The sequence below is a fragment of the Acomys minous genome, assembly GCF_964271855.1.
Source record: "Acomys minous genome assembly, chromosome: 19".
Lineage (NCBI taxonomy): Eukaryota > Metazoa > Chordata > Mammalia > Rodentia > Muridae > Acomys > Acomys minous.
Window position 1 is genome coordinate 9,253,802 of NC_140499.1, and position 18,451 is coordinate 9,272,252.

The following is an 18,451-nucleotide window of genomic DNA, read 5'->3' on the forward strand; positions in this document are numbered from 1 at the left end:
CCCAGTGCCACAGCCCCCACCACACCCCAGTGCCACAGCCCCCACCACACCCCAGTGCCACAGCCCTCACCCCACCCCAGTGCCACAGCCCCCACCTCACCACAGTGCCACAGCCCCCACCACACCCCACCACAGTGCCACAGCCCCCACCACACCCCACCACAGTGCCACAGCCCTCACCCCACCCCAGTGCCACAGCCCCCACCCCACCACAGTGCCACAGCCCCCACCACACCCCACCACAGTGCCACAGCCCCCACCACACCCCAGCGCCACAGCCCCCACCACACCACAGTGCCACAGCCCCCACCCCACCACAGTGCCACAGCCCCCACCACACCACAGTGCCACAGCCCCCACCACACCACAGTGCCACAGCCCCCACCACACCACAGTGCCACAGCCCCCACCACACCCCAGTGCCACAGCCCCCACCCCACCACAGTGCCACAGCCCCCACCACACCCCAGTGCCACAGCCCCCACCCCACCACAGTGCCACAGCCCCCACCACACCACAGTGCCACAGCCCCCACCACACCACAGTGCCACAGCCCCCACCACACCACAGTGCCACAGCCCCCACCCCACCACAGTGCCACAGCCCCCACCACACCCCAGTGCCACAGCCCCCACCACACCCCAGTGCCACAGCCCCCACCACACCCCAGTGCCACAGCCCCCACCACACCCCAGTGCCACAGCCCCCACCTCACCACAGTGCCACAGCCCCCACCCCACGACAGTGCCACAGCCCCCACCACACCCCACCACAGTGCCACAGCCCCCACCACACCACAGTGCCACAGCCCCCACCACACCCCACCACAGTGCCAGAGCCCCCACCCCACCCCAGCGCCACAGCCCCCACCAAACCACAGTGCCACAGCCCCCACCCCACCACAGTGCCACAGCCCCCACCACACCACAGTGCCACAGCCCCCACCACACCACAGTGCCACAGCCCCCACCACACCCCAGTGCCACAGCCCCCACCACACCCCAGTGCCACAGCCCCCACCACACCCCAGTGCCACAGCCCCCACCCCACCACAGTGCCACAGCCCCCACCACACCACAGTGCCACAGCCCCCACCCCACCACAGTGCCACAGCCCCCACCACACCACAGTGCCACAGCCCCCACCCCACCACAGTGCCACAGCCCCCACCACACCCCAGTGCCACAGCCCCCACCATACCCCAGTGCCACAGCCCCCACCCCACCCCAGTGCCACAGCCCCCACCACACCACAGTGCCACAGCCCCCACCCGACCACAGTGCCACAGCCCCCACCACACCACAGTGCCACAGCCCCCACCCCACCACAGTGCCACAGCCCCCACCCCACCACAGTGCCACAGCCCCCACCCCACCACAGTGCCACAGCCCCCACCACACCACAGTGCCACAGCCCCCACCACACCCCAGTGCCACAGCCCCCACCCCACCACAGTGCCACAGCCCCCACCACACCCCAGTGCCACAGCCCCCACCACACCACAGTGCCACAGCCCCCACCACACCACAGTGCCACAGCCCCCACCACACCACAGTGCCACAGCCCCCACCACACCACAGTGCCACAGCCCCCACCACACCCCACCACAGTGCCACAGCCCCCACCACACCACAGTGCCACAGCCCCCACCCCACCACAGTGCCACAGCCCCCACCCCACCACAGTGCCACAGCCCCCACCACACCACAGTGCCACAGCCCCCACCCCACCACAGTGCCACAGCCCCCACCACACCCCAGTGCCACAGCCCCCACCATACCCCAGTGCCACAGCCCCCACCCCACCCCAGTGCCACAGCCCGCACCACACCACAGTGCCACAGCCCCCAACCCACCACAGTGCCACAGCCCCCACCACACCACAGTGCCACAGCCCCCACCCCACCACAGTGCCACAGCCCCCACCACACCACAGTGCCACAGCCCCCACCACACCACAGTGCCACAGCCCCCACCACACCCCAGTGCCACAGCCCCCACCCCACCACAGTGCCACAGCCCCCACCACACCCCAGTGCCACAGCCCCCACCACACCACAGTGCCACAGCCCCCACCACACCACAGTGCCACAGCCCCCACCACACCACAGTGCCACAGCCCCCACCACACCACAGTGCCACAGCCCCCACCACACCCCACCACAGTGCCACAGCCCCCACCACACCACAGTGCCACAGCCCCCACCTCACCACAGTGCCACAGCCCCCACCCCACCACAGTGCCACAGCCCCCACCACACCCCACCACAGTGCCACAGCCCCCACCACACCCCAGTGCCACAGCCCCCACCTCACCACAGTGCCACAGCCCCCACCACACCCCACCACAGTGCCACAGCCCCCACCACACCACAGTGCCACAGCCCCCACCTCACCACAGAGCCACAGCCCCCACCACACCCCAGTGCCACAGCCCCCACCACACCCCAGTGCCACAGCCCCCACCACACCCCAGTGCCACAGCCCCCACCACACCCCAGTGCCACAGCCCCCACCACACCCCAGTGCCACAGCCCCCACCACACCCCAGTGCCACAGCCCCCACCCCACCACAGTGCCACAGCCCCCACCACACCCCAGTGCCACAGCCCCCACCACACCACAGTGCCACAGCCCCCACCACACCACAGTGCCACAGCCCCCACCACACCCCACCACAGTGCCACAGCCCCCACCACACCCCAGTGCCACAGCCCCCACCTCACCACAGTGCCACAGCCCCCACCACACCCCACCACAGTGCCACAGCCCCCACCACACCACAGTGCCACAGCCCCCACCTCACCACAGAGCCACAGCCCCCACCACACCCCAGTGCCACAGCCCCCACCACACCACAGTGCCACAGCCCCCGCCACACCCCAGTGCCACAGCCCCCACCACACCCCAGTGCCACAGCCCCCACCCCACCACAGTGCCACAGCCCCCACCACACCCCAGTGCCACAGCCCCCACCACACCACAGTGCCACAGCCCCCAACACACCACAGTGCCACAGCCCCCAACACACCCCACCACAGTGCCACAGCCCCCACCACACCACAGTGCCACAGCCCCCACCACACCCCAGTGCCACAGCCCCCACCACACCACAGTGCCACAGCCCCCACCCCACCCCAGTGCCACAGCCCCCACCTCACCACAGTGCCACAGCCCCCACCACACCACAGTGCCACAGCCCCCACCCCACCACAGTGCCACAGCCCCCACCACACCACAGTGCCACAGCCCCCACCACACCCTACCACAGTGCCACAGCCCCCACCACACCCCAGTGCCACAGCCCCCACCTCACCACAGTGCCACAGCCCCCACCACACCCCACCCCAGTGGCACAGCCCCCACCACACCCCAGTGCCACAGCCCCCACCCCACCCCAGTGCCACAGCCCGCACCCCACCACAGTGCCACAGCCCCCACCCCACCCCACCACAGTGCCACAGCCCCCACCACACCACAGTGCCACAGCCCCCACCTCACCACAGTGCCACAGCCCCCACCCCACCACAGTGCCACAGCCCCCACCTCACCACAGTGCCACAGCCCCCACCTCACCACAGTGCCACAGCCCCCACCACACCACAGTGCCACAGCCCCCACCTCACCCCAGTGCCACAGCCCCCACCACACCCCAGTGCCACAGCCCCCACCACACCCCAGTGCCAAAGCCCCCACCTCACCACAGTGCCACAGCCCCCACCACACCACAGTGCCACAGCCCCCACCTCACCACAGTGCCACAGCCCCCACCACACCACAGTGCCACAGCCCCCACCTCACCACAGTGCCACAGCCCCCACCACACCACAGTGCCACAGCCCCCACCTCACCACAGTGCCACAGCCCCCACCACACCCCACCACAGTGCCACAGCCCCCACCACACCACAGTGCCACAGCCCCCACCTCACCACAGTGCCACAGCCCCCACCACACCCCAGTGCCACAGCCCCCACCCCACCCCACCACAGTGCCACAGCCCCCACCCCACCCCACCACAGTGCCACAGCCCCCACCACACCACAGTGCCACAGCCCCCACCCCACCCCACCACAGTGCCACAGCCCCCACCCCACCCCAGTGCCACAGCCCCCACCCCACCCCACCACAGTGCCACAGCCCCCACCTCACCACAGTGCCACAGCCCCCACCTCACCACAGTGCCACAGCCCCCACCTCACCACAGTGCCACAGCCCCCACCCCACCACAGTGACACAGCCCCCACCCCACCACAGTGCCACAGCCCCCACCCCACCCCACCACAGTGCCACAGCCCCACCACACCCCAGTGCCACAGCCCCCACCTCACCACAGTGCCACAGCCCCCACCTCACCACAGTGCCACAGCCCCCACCACACCACAGTGCCACAGCCCCCACCTCACCACAGTGCCACAGCCCCCACCACACCACAGTGCCACAGCCCCCACCCCACCCCACCACAGTGCCACAGCCCCCACCCCACCCCAGTGCCACAGCCCCCACCCCACCACAGTGCCACAGCCCCCACCCCACCCCAGTGCCACAGCCCCCACCCCACCACAGTGCCACAGCCCCCACCCCACCACAGTGCCACAGTCCCCACCACACCACAGTGCCACAGCCCCCACCTCACCCCACCACAGTGCCACAGCCCCCACCCCACCCCACCACAGTGCCACAGCCCCCACCCTACCCCACCACAGTGCCACAGCCCCCACCCCACCACAGTGCCACAGCCCCCACCCCACCCCACCACAGTGCCACAGCCCTCACCCCACCACAGTGCCACAGCCCCCACCCCACCACAGTGCCACAGCCCCCACCCCACCCCAGTGCCACAGCCCCCACCCCACCCCAGTGCCACAGCCCCCACCCCACCCCACCACAGTGCCACAGCCCCCACCACACCCCACCATAGTGCCACAGCCCCCACCCCACCCCACCACAGTGCCACAGCCCCCACCCCACCACAGTGCCACAGCCCCCACCCCACCCCAGTGCCACAGCCCCCACCCCACCCCACCACAGTGCCACAGCCCCCACCACACCCCACCATAGTGCCACAGCCCCCACCCCACTACACCACAGTGCCACAGCCCCCACCCCACCACAGTGCCACAGCCCCCACCCCACCACACCACAGTGCCACAGCCCCCACCCCACCACACCACAGTGCCACAGCCCCCACCACACCCCACCACAGTGCCACAGCCCCCTCCCCACCACACCACAGTGCCACAGCCCCCACCCCACCACACCACAGTGCCACAGCCCCCACCACACCACAGTGCCACAGCCCCCACCTCACCACAGTGCCACAGCCCCCACCACACCACAGTGCCACAGCCCCCACCTCACCACAGTGCCACAGCCCCCACCACACCCCACCACAGTGCCACAGCCCCCACCACACCACAGTGCCACAGCCCCCACCTCACCACAGTGCCACAGCCCCCACCACACCCCAGTGCCACAGCCCCCACCCCACCCCACCACAGTGCCACAGCCCCCACCCCACCCCACCACAGTGCCACAGCCCCCACCACACCACAGTGCCACAGCCCCCACCCCACCCCACCACAGTGCCACAGCCCCCACCCCACCCCAGTGCCACAGCCCCCACCCCACCCCACCACAGTGCCACAGCCCCCACCTCACCACAGTGCCACAGCCCCCACCTCACCACAGTGCCACAGCCCCCACCTCACCACAGTGCCACAGCCCCCACCCCACCACAGTGACACAGCCCCCACCCCACCACAGTGCCACAGCCCCCACCCCACCCCACCACAGTGCCACAGCCCCCACCACACCCCACCACAGTGCCACAGCCCCCACCCCACCCCACCACAGTGCCACAGCCCCCACCCCACCCCACCACAGTGCCACAGCCCCCACCACACCACAGTGCCACAGCCCCCACCCCACCCCACCACAGTGCCACAGCCCCCACCTCACCACAGTGCCACAGCCCCCACCTCACCACAGTGCCACAGCCCCCACCTCACCACAGTGCCACAGCCCCCACCCCACCACAGTGACACAGCCCCCACCCCACCACAGTGCCACAGCCCCCACCCCACCCCACCACAGTGCCACAGCCCCACCACACCCCAGTGCCACAGCCCCCACCTCACCACAGTGCCACAGCCCCCACCTCACCACAGTGCCACAGCCCCCACCACACCACAGTGCCACAGCCCCCACCCCACCACAGTGCCACAGCCCCCACCCCACCCCAGTGCCACAGCCCCCACCCCACCACAGTGCCACAGCCCCCACCCCACCACAGTGCCACAGCCCCCACCACACCACAGTGCCACAGCCCCCACCTCACCACAGTGCCACAGCCCCCACCACACCACAGTGCCACAGCCCCCACCCCACCACAGTGCCACAGCCCCCACCATACCCCAGTGCCACAGCCCCCACCCCACCACAGTGCCACAGCCCCCACCACACCACAGTGCCACAGCCCCCACCTCACCCCACCACAGTGCCACAGCCCCCACCCCACCCCACCACAGTGCCACAGCCCCCACCCTACCCCACCACAGTGCCACAGCCCCCACCCCACCACAGTGCCACAGCCCCCACCCCACCCCACCACAGTGCCACAGCCCTCACCCCACCACAGTGCCACAGCCCCCACCCCACCACAGTGCCACAGCCCCCACCCCACCCCAGTGCCACAGCCCCCACCCCACCCCAGTGCCACAGCCCCCACCCCACCCCACCACAGTGCCACAGCCCCCACCACACCCCACCATAGTGCCACAGCCCCCACCCCACCCCACCACAGTGCCACAGCCCCCACCCCACCACAGTGCCACAGCCCCCACCCCACCCCAGTGCCACAGCCCCCACCCCACCCCACCACAGTGCCACAGCCCCCACCCCACCCCACCACAGTGCCACAGCCCCCACCACACCCCACCATAGTGCCACAGCCCCCACCCCACCCCACCACAGTGCCACAGCCCCCACCCCACCACAGTGCCACAGCCCCCACCCCACCACACCACAGTGCCACAGCCCCCACCCCACCACACCACAGTGCCACAGCCCCCACCACACCCCACCACAGTGCCACAGCCCCCTCCCCACCACACCACAGTGCCACAGCCCCCACCCCACCACACCACAGTGCCACAGCCCCCACCCCACCACAGTGCCACAGCCCCCACCCCACCACACCACAGTGCCACAGCCCCCACCACACCCCACCACATTGCCACAGCCCCCACCTCACCACAGTGCCACAGCCCCCACCCCACCACACCACAGTGCTACAGCCCCCACCACACCACAGTGCCACAGCCCCCACCCCACCACACCACAGTGCCACAGCCCCCACCCCACCACAGTGCCACAGCCCCCACCCCACCACACCCCAGTGCCACAGCCCCCACCACACCACAGTGCCACAGCCCCCACCCCACCACACCACAGTGCCACAGCCCCCACCACACCACAGTGCCACAGCCCCCACCACACCACAGTGCCACAGCCCCCACCACACCACAGTGCCACAGCCCCCACCTCACCACAGTGCCACAGCCCCCACCTCACCACAGTGCCACAGCCCCCACCACACCACAGTGCCACAGCCCCCACCTCACCACAGTGCCACAGCCCCCACCCCACCACAGTGCCACAGCCCCCACCTCACCACAGTGCCACAGCCCCCACCTCACCACAGTGCCACAGCCCCCACCACACCACAGTGCCACAGCCCCCACCACACCACACCACAGTGCCACAGCCCCCACCTCACCACAGTGCCACAGCCCCCACCTCACCACAGTGCCACAGCCCCCACCCCACCACAGTGCCACAGCCCCCACCCCACCACACCACAGTGCCACAGCCCCCACCCCACCCCACCACAGTGCCACAGCCCCCACCTCACCACAGTGCCATAGCCCCCACCACACCTCACCACAGTGCCACAGCCCCCACCTCACCACAGTGCCACAGCCCCCACCACACCACAGTGCCACAGCCCCCACCTCACCACAGTGCCACAGCCCCCACCACACCACAGTGCCACAGCCCCCACCTCACCACAGTGCCACAGCCCCCACCACACCACAGTGCCACAGCCCCCACCTCACCACAGTGCCACAGCCCCCACCACACCACAGTGCCACAGCCCCCACCACATCACACCACAGTGCCACAGCCCCCACCCCACCACACCACAGTGCCACAGCCCCCACCCCACCACACCACAGTGCCACAGCCCCCACCCCACCCCACCACAGTGCCACAGCCCCCACCTCACCACACCACAGTGCCATAGCCCCCACCACACCTCACCACAGTGCCACAGCCCCCACCACACCCCAGTGCCACAGCCCCCACCCCACCCCAGTGCCACAGCCCCCACCCCACCCCACCACAGTGCCACAGCCCCCACCACACCACAGTGCCACAGCCCCCACCCCACCACAGTGCCACAGCCCCCACCCCACCACAGTGCCACAGCCCCCACCACACCCCAGCACCACAGCCCTCCAGTATGAACCTAAAAACAATATGGAACATTAAACTCATTTTTCCTATTTAAAAACCAATTAGGAAAACATCGCCTGCCCACCCTTCCAACTCAGTCACTATGGCATAAACTCTGACTTAATGCTATCCTTTTTTTTTTTAATGATTATTTATTTATTATCTATATAATATTCTGTACCACATGCATGCCTGCAGGCCAGAAGAGGGCGCCAGATCTCATTATAGATGGTTGTGAACCACTATGTGGTTGTTGGGAACGGAACTCAGGACCTTTGGAAGAGCAGACAGTGCTCTTAACCTCTGAGCCATCTCTTTGGCCCCAGTGATGTCCTTTTTGATGGCACAGAATTGCACCTGAGAATGATCCAGGCCTGGTGGCATTACGTTTAATCCCAGCACTTGTGAGATCGGGAGTTCAGGCATTACTGAGCTACATTGCAAGCTCAAGGACAGCCTGAACTACCTGAGACTCTTCTTGGAAGAAAGAAAGAAAGAAAGAAAGAAAGAAAGAAAGAAAGAAAGAAAGAAAGAAAGAAAGAAAGAAAGAAAGAAAGAAAGAAAGAAAGGGAGAAAGAAAGGGAGAAAGAAAGAAAAAGACAGGGTTAGGGAGATGGCCCAGTAAGTCTAGATCCTCATCATCCGTGTACACTTAAACACGTCAGTGTGCGCCTGCAATCCCAGCATTCCTACTGTGAGAAGCAGGAACAGGAAAGCCTCTGGAAGCCGCAGACATCGAGTGCCAGCTAGCCTGTCATAAGCAGTGGTCAATAAAACAAAACAAAAAACCTGTCTCAGACAAGGTTAAAGGTGAGGGCAGACAGACACTCAAGATTTTACTCTAACCTCCAAACATGTGGCATCACACATCTGCACACAAGAAATGATCTCATAATGAAGGCAGGCAGAGGATGCGGGCGGAGATTAGCATATTCTGGGTTTTCGATGACACGGCTGCACACTGGCTACCTAGGCAACTCTCTGGACAGATGACCTCTAAGGAGGACTGGCCATCCAGGCTCCAGGATGGTGCTTCTTGTCCAAGTCCACCGTCTGGCACAACTCAGTTATGATTTTTTCCCCCTGCAAACTGGTACCCCTCCCTTCAGAATCAAAGCTTCCTCTGGTCGCTTTAGAAGCCATTGCATGTGGTCCTCAGACCAGAGGGAGCAGATCCTCCGCCTTCATGGTGGGGTGCGCAGCCATGTCCTCTTCCAAAATACACTGTCCTTTCTGAGCTTTGTCCTTGGAAGCGCTGAGCCAGTTCATGCCACGGAGTCTCTTGAGGATGATGAATAACTTTCCATACGAGCATCATTGAAACTTATAAATAAGCTAATGATGTTAGGATGCTAGGCAAAGGTAATAAATACTAATGGCTGGTTGCTTTATTAATGTTTATTCTTAAATTTTTTGTTGTATTACATTTTACTATCTGTGTTCTTGAGGGTAATTATAGCTCTTTCATCTATGTGACAGGACTGCTGGACGGTGATTTTGACAACTCTCCCCACCTCTGTGAGGGCTAGTTCATATCACAGGCTTGAAGTTAGCCATAGCAGTGGTTACACCATGCAAGCTGACAAATGACGTTGTAAAACAGCACTGGCTTCCCCTCCCCCACCCCCCACCCCTTCAAAGAGCTTATTTTATACACATTGGGCTGTACGTCACTGCTTACCTCCTTTACAACTGACTACACCAGTAACCCTCCACTGTCAGGAAGCCTCCAGGCTCCTACCACACCAGCTACTGTGGGGAGGGTTTGAGCAGGTAATTTTGGCTTCTCTATCCTACCTCTGTCTCTCTTCTCCTTCCTGTCACGTGATGGGAGCATCAGGTACATTTTCAACCTCCTGAAAGTCTGACTAAATCTCCCTTCAGCGTATTGTCCTTCCTCTCGGAGATTATTAGTCCCATAACCAGATGAAATGGTTGTCCGTGTTTTTTTTTTCTCATGGAAGAAACTGCAAATTGTATCAAAAAGAGGTCCCAGGAGAGCCTGGCACCAGGAATTACAACTATTAAAAATTATTAGATTAACATTCTAAAATCTGACCTTATTGCTTGGATCTCACAAATGGGAGGCAATTGGATACGTGTTACAGTGTGGATAGACTGGACATGTGCACACTGATTGACAGAAATGCAAACTGTTGTAGTTGCTGTGGGAAATAATATGACATCACCTCCAAAGTATTTCACATGGGAATCATCATATGATCTGGAAATTACATATAATATATATTATCTGTATGCAAAAGAACTAAAAGCAGGGTCTTGCTTATGCACAATAGCTGAGCCATGAGTGAACCCCAGGTGCCCAGCAGTGGACCAGCAAAAGTAGCAAACGGCAACAGTGGAATGTTCCACACTTAAAGGGTGGACTTTGAAAGCACTGTGTTAAGATGAGCAAGTCACAAAACAGCACATGCTGTAGGGTTCCACTGCTGGGAGGAACTTACAGAAGTGGAAGGAGCTGCCAAGGGCTCTGGAGGGCAGCGGGGTGAGGTTTTAGAAACGCAGCGTTTCACTTGTGCAAAATGAAGAGCTCAGGAGAGTATTGGTGACAGGCGCAAAACGACGTCTTAGATGCCACTGAACAGTGCTGAGGATGCCAGATCTCATGTCGTGTGCATTTTACCACAGGTTTGCTTTCATTAAAAGATTTTTTTATTCAGAGTGTCAGAGCTGCTTCAGAGGCAACTGCTCCTTAACTCATAACTTTTTAAAATCAAATATTTCAGGGGTTGCGAGATGGGTCAGTCAGCAAAATGCTGGCAATGCAAACATGAGGACTTGAGCTGTCACCCCTATAAAAGCCAGGCATGGCAGAGCACCTGAAAGTCTAGCTCTGTGGAGGCAAAAACAGTCAGGTAGCTAGAGCTCTCTCACAGGGGTGAATGAGCTCCAAGTTCAGTGAGAGATCCTGTTTTCATCACCATCATTATCCTAATGTGGAGAATAACTGAGGGAGACACATGATTTCAACCTTTGTCTACACACACACATACACATATACACACACATATACATGCACACACACATACATACATATACACACAGACATACACACACATACACACAGACATACACACACTACACACACATATACACAAACACACACTACACACACATTCACATACCTATTTACATAACCAACATATACCACACACATACACACAATATACACACATGCACACACACAGACATACACAAACCTATTTACATAATCAACATATACAACACAATCACACACATACATATATACACATGCATACCTACACACACCTACTTACGTAACCAACATACCACACACACACACATATGTTCCATTATAAATTTTAGAAATCCCATGTCACAACCATTAAATTGACAGCTTTTCTGTGTTTTATTTCCAACTGTTAACAGTTCACTGTTTGGCAAACAGTCTATCTGGTTCTAAATCACCTTCCTTTTCCACCCATGTGATATGTACAGCTTCCCTGGCCAGGGTGACGACTTCTGTGCTCACGGGTGCCTCCCACAAGCCACTGCAGCAAAATGCTGGACTGTGCGGATCCAAGAAAACATCCATAGACCCCATTCCGTGACCTAGAAATCCCAGGCCTCCAGCTTCTATTCCAGGTATGTCAAAGCTGCTGTTCACTCATCGAAATCATTTGGAATAGGGTGGGGAAGGAATGGGCCTTCCTTCCATCAGTTCACTGGACGAGGGAAATAGGGATGATTTGTGGCTCTAATTAACATCAAACACTGAACAGGAACGCAGTTTGGAACAGAATCCAAACTCAATTCTGGTGGCGAAAAGGCAATGATTAAATTTCCTTCCCAACAGAGATACTCCTCCTGGGGTGCAGTGGGGCGACAAAGGGGGTGGGTTTCCTGGCAGTGGGGTTCTTAATCTATAAAGATCTGTTTCCAGCGGGGTCCCCTGAATGGGCTGGGGTTAAGTTTGTTTTAAGCATGATATTAATACGATGTCCTTGCATTTTCATCCCACTCAGCCTTCCGCCTTGTATGAGCAGATGGAGATTGTATTAGCTGAACTTGGAGGAAAGAACAGGCAAGCAGAATCCTTTCGTATCAGCCTGGGAGATTTGAGGGCCCGTCCAGAAAGTCCGTCTGCCCTATCAGCAGATAGGTGACCGGACTTCCTCCATTGGAAACAATGTCCGATGGTCCTCAGGTTTAAAAAAAAAAAATCTCTAAATGCCCTCTGGCTAACTGCCCCCACCACCCTGTCTCCAACGCCCAAAGAAGGAACACCATGTCTTAACTCATCCACGGGAAGATAAGAAAGGCTGATGAAAGAAAGAAAGAAAGGCTGATACCATGCGCTCCTGCTCAACAAACAGGTTTGTGTTGGTCTTGAGAAATGATAACGAGATGCCGTGGCTACATGGGTAGAAGCTGGGGGAGTCCAGGAAGAGAAAGGGGCACCTAAGGGAGAGATCAGGGTACCAAAAGAAGATTTGGCTCTCTTTACCTCACAATCTTGCCCAAAGATAGGTCAGTGACCTGAGCCTCCAAAGGCCGTTTGAAGGGAAGAAATGGCTGCTGGGTAACTCTGAGAGTCTTGGACTCAGCTCTCCATCACTCACGACCAACCACGTGAACTTGGGCAAGACACTTCGCCCGTTTCCTCGTCCTCAGGCTGACTCGTGATCTCCAGCTTCCCGGGTCACGGCAGGAGAGGCGTGCATATGTCCCTCTTGCTTCTGGTGCACAGCCTGTGCTGCAAACTGCGTTCAATAACTACTGGTTGAAGACACGAAATGGGGGAAGCTGCCCCCGCCAACCATCTAGAGTGCCCTGCTGAGCTTTTGCAAAAGCCAGGCTAACTCCCATCATCCCCCACTTAAGTGTTCAGCACCTCACATGTCTGACAAATCCCAGGTCTTCACTTTACACTCATAAACTGCTCCTAAGAAAATAAATAAAGTTACGGTGAAGTATTTATACCAAAGCATATATTTATAAGCACCAGGAAAAAAAATGTAATCAACCATGCCTCAAAATGGTGGGTGGGGGTTCAAATTAATTAAAGTACAACAAAACAATGTGAGGCTTCCATCCTTCATAATCCCCTCATGGGATTGTTTTATGTTTCCCCTAAAAGTACCAAAACGCACAGATGTTCAAGTACCTTATACAAAGTGATGTGAATATATATATATATATGTGTGTGTGTGTGTGTGTGTGTGTGTGTGTGTGTGTGTGCGTGAATCCTCCCATGGCTTTAAATTATCTCTAGATTATTTATAATAACAAGTAGAGTGCAGATGCTGTATAAACATTCATCATATTGTAGCATTTGGGGAATAGTACCAAGAATCCAAGTCTGCGTGAACACAGTGCAGTGTAGGCATCTCCTCCCGAGCATTTTCAAGCTGTGTTTAATTAAATTCTAGAAAGGAGACACAACAGGCCCATTGCGCTTGCTATGCAGCACGGAAAGCGTGTGCTGTGACATGTGGATTCATCATTCACCGTGTTAATTTCCAAATGTAGCATGCAATGGCTGCATAGAATTTGAAAATATGTGTATTTTACATAGTTTCAAAATTACATAGAAAGAAATTGTACACGAAGTGGATCGATACCAACCCTGAGAAGCTTGGCTGCGGCTGGCTTACTGTTTTCTCCTTTATATTTTTCTTCTCTCTAGATTTTCATTCAAAGGCAAATTTTACTTTTATAACTTGAAATAAAACACAACTAATCTTATTTAATTCATGTAATGTTTGCTTGTCACTGTGTGTGGCTGTGTGGGGTCAGTACTCTACATCCACCGTGGGGTCCAAGATGGGACTCAGGTTGTCAGGCGCATATGTCAAGGCTCCTTCAGGTTGTCAGGCGCATGCGTCAAGGCTCCCAGGTTGTCAGGCGCATGCGTCAAGGCTCCCTTCTCGCTGAGTCACCACACTGCACTGGCCCTAACTCATATCAGAGCTGCTAGCAATTTTAGTGGGTTTACTTTTTGTTTTGTTTTGTTTTTTCAGACATTTGCCATGTCCTTAGCAGACAACCGAGGGATCATCCTGGTCCCTCTCACAAGCAATGGCACGAGAAACCGAAGCTGTGCTCTCAAGTTCACACCGTTCTCACAGCTCTGTGTCAGTAGAGGCTGGTTACGGTACCTCGTGCCTGTGGTGGTGGAACATTTAAACATTTGAACACTTGGTCCACAGTTGGTGGCAGTGTTTGGGAAGGTTTACAGGTGTCACCTTGCTGGAGGAAGTGTGTCATGGGGCAGGGGGAGAGGTGTGAGAGTTAAAACCTTATACCACCTCCAGTTTTCTCTCTCTCTCTGCTTTGTGACTGTGTTTGGAGAGGTGAGCTCTCAGCTTTCTGGCGCCGCCATCGCGCCTGACACTTGGTGCTATGCCTCCTCACCTTAATGGGCTCATATGCCTCTAGGCGGGAAGCCCAAATCAGCCCTTCCTTCTGTGAGTTGCTTTTGTCATGGTACTTTATCACAGCAACGGAAAAAGCAATTAATACAATCCCCTTGAGTGAGAGGCTGTACTCAGTCAAGCTCACCAGCTTGGATGCTTCGCTCAAAACCACATTGGGAGGGCAGGATGTAAGTATCATTTAATGCATAGATAGATAGATACATAGATACATAGATAGATAGATAGATAGATAGATAGATAGATAGATAGATATGATATGATAGATTTTTTTCTCAGTTAGTATATTGGAAATTTCTGAAAATATGTTCACCATTGTGATGTACCACGTTCCATAGCCATAGACCTTGAAGAACATATTGAAAATTTCCCACAACATAGACTCCAATATGCACAGCGGGTTATGTTGTTTAACAAGAAAGATACCCCCATATCTATGACATTAGGCTGTCTCACATTGGTGTGCACATATAGTACATACATCTGAAAGCAGTGAGATGTCTATGATGCTAGGAGCTATAACAAGAGGAGCCACTGTTGTGTGCGGTCCATGCTTGACTGAGATTGGTGATGCAATGCATCGCTGTGTGCTTCTACGGCTCTTAACACGAAGGTTGCTTTGCTCTAGATTTTTTTTTACACTCAATTTTCATTTAACATTTTTATATTATTTTATTTTATGTGTATGCATGTTTTGCTTTGTTTATGTCTGTATACCATGTGTGTGCCTGGTACCCGTGGTCCAGAGCCTAGCCTGGAGCTAGAGTTACAATGATTGCGAGTCACCACGTGAGTGCTAGGCATCAAACCTGGCTTCTCTGGAAGAGCAGCCAATGCTCTTAACCACTAAGCCATCTATCTCTCCAGCCCCCAAACTAGCAAGCTTAAAAGACAAAGAAATATGTTTATAGATTTCATTGCAAAATATTCAGCCTAGTCTTTCCACCAAATATACAATATGTTCTGATTTACTTTTATCTTGCTCTGGTAATCCTGCCTGACAAAGAATATGTCAAATAAGTATTTATTAAATTAGATTTAAAAGAATTCCATCTCTATTTAGCAAAAAAAAATATGTTCAAAACACCTATATCCTTCATGCTTTACAAATGGTGTATAGCTTTCACTGAGGTCACACCTTTATCTTAACCTCCAGTGCCCCCCTAAGGCTAACAGAGCAAAGCCCTTCAAAATCCGGATCCCACACATCCCTCTGGTCTCATGACTGACCCCTCCTCCAGGATCTATCTTCTGGCTCCACACTCCTCGCTGTAGAAGTGCGGTCACCTCTCCTCTGAGGCTTCTCAAATCTCTGTCATCTCTTTGTCAACTCAAAAATGTCTCTCACCCTTCAAGTTCCTTTTTAAGTGTGTCACCTGGCTTTAAGTTTCTAGGACTTGCCCTCTGACCCTTTCTCTCCTCCGGCCACATGTGCCCTGCTGCGTGGGACCCGCTTCATCATGTACAGTCATATTTTACATGCTCAAAGCAGATATTTGCTTGTATGTCTCTGCCTCTAAATATTGAAAGTATCCAGGAAGATATGAAATAAGCACACATTAGAACAATTTTTCTAGACTACTCCTGATCTAAGTTTTAAGGAATAGTTGTCTTATATTTGATACGAAAGGCAATTTGCATGGCATTGAGTTATACTGTGGAGCTTATTAAGGATTCTGCATGGGATCATATGGCCATCCGTCCACCTTTCTATGGGCTCATAGTCAAGGAACAAGATGAGAAGTGAAGAGTGCACCCAACACCGCACTCACTTTGCTGTTCAAAGTATGATTTTTGTGTGTGTTCACGTGTACTCTATGTACATGTTTCTGTGAGTCTATTTCTTGAGTGCAGGTTTGTGAGTGTTTGCACATGTGCACATGGGGCCCAGAGGTTGATACTAGGCATCTTCCTTCAATTATTCTTCGCCTTATTTTTGAATCAGAGATGCTGAATCCAGGTTGGTTGCCTAGGCTGGGAAGCCAGTGAGCTCTTGCACTGGGCCTGCCTCCTCACACCTACCTTCCAGCCCTCGCAAGGGTCACATATGTAAGCCACCACAGCCAGCCTTTAGATATGGGGATCCAAACTCAGATCTTCACATTTGTGCAGCAGGTATTTTGCCAACTGAGCCATCTCTGCAAATATGAATTTTTTTAAAAATATTTCAGCTGGCACAAACTTATGGAATATAGTGCGATGATGTAGCACATTAGATATGGTATTTGGGGCTAGAGCGATGGCTCAGGGGGTAAGAGCACTGACTGCTCATCCAGAGGTCCTGAGTTCAATTCCCAGCAGCCACATGGTGGCTTACAACCATCTATAGTGTAATCTGATGCCCTCTTTGGGCCTGCAGGTGTGCATGCAGACAGAGCGCTGTGTACATAATAATAAATAAATCTTTAAAAAAATATATGGTATTTATAGATCACAGATACTCATTTAGGTAGATTTTGATAGCACATTATCATTTTTACTAAAGTAAGCCCCGAAAAAGCCATTTTAAAAGACCCTAATAAAGACACCATTACAGTAAAAAATAGTGAAGACATAAGTACAAAAGTTTTTTACCTTGTTGGAATTTTAAAACACACATTGTTAATCTATTGTTGTACAGTAACTCATGAGAAAGCAACTTTGGTGGTTTGAATAGGAATGCCCCCCCCCCCATAGACTCCTGTGTTTGAATGCTTGGCCACAGGGAGTGGCACTATCGGGAGGTGTGGCCTTGTTGGAAAAAGAGTGTCACTGTGGGGGCAGGATTTGAGGTCTCCTAAGCTCAAGCTACATCGAAGACACAGTCTCCTGCTGCTGCCTGAAGAACAAGGTGTAGAACTCCGGGCTCCTCCTCCAGCGCCATGTCTGCCTGCACAGGGCCATGCTTCCATCATGATGATACTGGGCTAAACCTCTGAACTGTAAGCCAGCCCCAGTTAAATGTTTTCCTTTGTAAGAGTTGCCATGGCCATGGTGTCTCTTCACAGCAATAAAACCCTAACTAAGACAGCAACTGACTTTCAAAGGAAATTAATACTATGAAAGATCATTTCGCAGAGAGATATTTGGATTTGTACATAATCTTAATACTAAAGTCATGTATTTCAACTATGAAAACAGGTGATGGTTATATATGAAGAAATTTTCAAATTTTAAAATTAGGATAATAATCTTAGAAATCAAGAAAAATCTCCTTAGCTTTCAAAACATGTCTTGGAATTATAAAAGTGTAATGTGTTCGGATGAGTTTGAAGAACAGAAGAAAGGCATCCATGAAAATGAGAACTGAAAAGAAAAAAAGAAAGAAAATGAGAACTGTCAGATTTTAACACAAGTCTTTATAAAATTGGTGGAGGTTGACACAAAGTATAATAAGCTATTATAATAAGCATATTTCCCAGCTATGATTCTACACATGCATACGAAATATTTTTCTGTCAAAGAAGCCATTAAGTGACTGAGGGTGTAGCTCAGTGACCCAGTGCATGGTTCCTGTGCTTGGGCCTCTTGTCTC